Below are 2,588 nucleotides of genomic sequence, written 5' to 3'. Positions count from 1 at the left end.
TGGGCGTGTGGTCGCTGTGCCCAAAGGCAGATAACACGCAGATAAGTCACTTGGTACGACAGTCCAAAGGTCTGAGGGCCGGAATCGTCAACCTTTTCTCGAAACCCCACACGGAGCCCCCGAGCAGGCTGTTTGGAGGCTGCGTTGTTTTCCCGTCGGTTGCATGGTCGTTTGTTGCGTGCGTGCGTCTTGTTTCGAGGCTGCGTTTTTTTTCGTCGGTTGCGTGGTTCTTTTCGGTTGCGTGATTGTTTGTCGGTTGCGTGGTTGTTTTTAGGTTGCGTGTTTTTTTGTTGGTTGCGTGGTTGTTTTTCGGTTGCATGGTTGTTTGTCGGTTGCGTGGTTGTTTTTCAGTTGCATGGTCGCTTGTCGATTGCGTAGTCGTTTGTCGGTTGCGTGGTCGTTTGTCGGTTGCATGTTGTTTGTCGGTTGCGTGGTTGTTTTTCGGTTGCGTGGTCGTTTGTCGGTTGCGTGGTTGTTTGTCGGTTGCATGTTTGTCGGTTGCGTGGACGTTTGTCGTTGCGTGGTCGTTTGTCGGTTGCATGTTGTTTGTCGGTTGCGTGGTTGTTTGTTGGTTTTGTGGTTGTTTTTCGGTTGCGTGATTGTTTGTCGGTTGCGTGGTTGTTTTTAGGTTGCGTGTTTTTTTGTTGGTTGCGTGGTTGTTTTTCGGTTGCATGGTTGTTTGTCGGTTGCGTGGTTGTTTTTCGGTTGCGTGGGTTGTTTGTCGGTTGCATGTTTATCGGTTGCGTCGGTCGTTTGTCGTTGCATGGTCGTTTGTCGGTTGCGTGGTTGTTTGTCGGTTGCATGTTGTTTGTCGATTGCATGTTGTTTGTCGGTTGCATGTTGTTTGTCGTTGCTTGGTTGTTTGTCGGTTGCTGTTGTTTGTCGGTTGCTGGTTGTTTGTCGGTTGCATGTTCGTTTTTTGTCGGTTGCATGTTTGTTTGTCGGTTGAAAGTTGTTTGTCTGTTGCGTGGTTTTTTGTCGATTGCATGGTCTTTTTGGGGTTGCGTGGTTGTTTGTCGGTTGCATGTTTTTTTGTGGGTTGCATTTGTTTGTGGTTGCGGGTTGTTTGTCGATTGCATGTTTATCGGTTTTTGGTCGTTTTCTTTTGCGTGGTTTTTTTTTTCTGCTGGTTTGTTTTGGGTTGCGTGGTTGTTTTTTGGGTTGCGGGGTTGTTTGTCGGTTTTGCGTGGTTTTTTTGGGTTGCGTGGTCGTTTTCGGTTGCGGGGTTTGTTGGTCGGTTGCGGGTTGTTTGTCGGTTGCTGTTGTTTGTCGGTTCATGTTTTTTGTCATTGTTTGGCTTTTTGTGGGTTGCTGGTTTTTTGTCGGTTGCATGTTTTTTGTCGGTTGCATTTTTTTTGTCTTTTGGGGTCTTTGTCGGTTGCGGGGTTGTTTTTGGTTTTGCGTGGTTTTGTTTGTCGATTGGTATCTTTTGCGGTTGCGTGGTTTTTTGTGGGTTGCAATTGTTTGCGGTTGCATGTTGTTTTCGATTGCTGTCGCTTGTCGGTTGCGGGGTTTTGTTTGTGGGTTGCGTGGTTGTTTTCGGTTGCATGTTGTTTGTGGGTTGCTGTGTTTTTCGATTGCGTGTCGTTTGTCGGTTGCGTGGTTTTTTGTCGATTGCAGTGTTTGTCGATTGCATGTTTGGGCGTTCGTGGAGTTTGTCGTTGCGGGGTCGTTTGTCTTTTATTTTGTTTGCGGTTGCGTGGTTGTTTTCGTTTGCTGGTCTTTGTCGGTTGCGTGGTTGTTTGTCGGTTTGCAGGTTGTTTGTCGGTTGCTGGTTGTTTTTGGGTTCGGGTTGTTTGTGGGTTGCGTGGTTGTTTTTGGGTTGCGGGTTTTTTGTGGGTTTTGGCGTGGTTGTTGTGGGTTTTGCAGGGTTTTTTGTCGGTTGCATGGTCGTTTGACTTTTGGTGGTTGTTTGTCGGTGCTTTGTTTTCGGTTGCATGTTTTTTGTCGATTGCAGGGTCTTTTTGCCGGTTATGTTTTTGTCGTTGCATGGTCGTTTGGGGTTGCGTGGTTGTTTGTTGGTTGCTGGTTGTTTTTTCATTCTAGTCTTTTTGTGGTTCGTGGTTGTTTGTGGGTTGCATTTTTGTTTGTCGATTGCATTTTTGTTTTCGTTGCTGTTGTTTGTCATTGCATGTTTTCGGTTGCGTGGACGTTTGCCCGTTGCGTGGTCTTTTGTCGGTTTGCATTGTTTGTCGGTTGCGTGGTTGTTTGTCGATTGCATGGTCGTTTGTCGGTTGCGTGGTTGTTTGTCGGTTGCGTGGTTGTTTGTCGGTTGCATGTTTGTCGGTTGCGTGGACGTTTGTCGTTGCGTGGTCGTTTGTCGGTTGCATGTTGTTTGTCGGTTGCGTAGTTGTTTGTCGATTGCATGTTGTTTGTCGGTTACATGGTCGTTTGTAGGTTGCATGGTTATCGGTTGCGTGGTTGTTTGTCGGTTGCGTGGTTGTTTGTTTGTCGGTTGCGTGGTTGTTTGTCGGTTGCATGTTGTTTGTCGGTTGCATGTTGTTTGTCGATTGCATGGTTGTTTGTCGGTTCCGTGGTTGTTTGTCGGTTGCATGATTGTTTGTCGGTTGCATGGTCGTTTGTCGGTT

The sequence above is a fragment of the Penaeus monodon genome, chromosome 8 (assembly GCF_015228065.2).
Source record: "Penaeus monodon isolate SGIC_2016 chromosome 8, NSTDA_Pmon_1, whole genome shotgun sequence".
NCBI classification, from domain to species: domain Eukaryota; kingdom Metazoa; phylum Arthropoda; class Malacostraca; order Decapoda; family Penaeidae; genus Penaeus; species Penaeus monodon.
Note: the sequence above shows the minus strand (reverse complement) of the source record.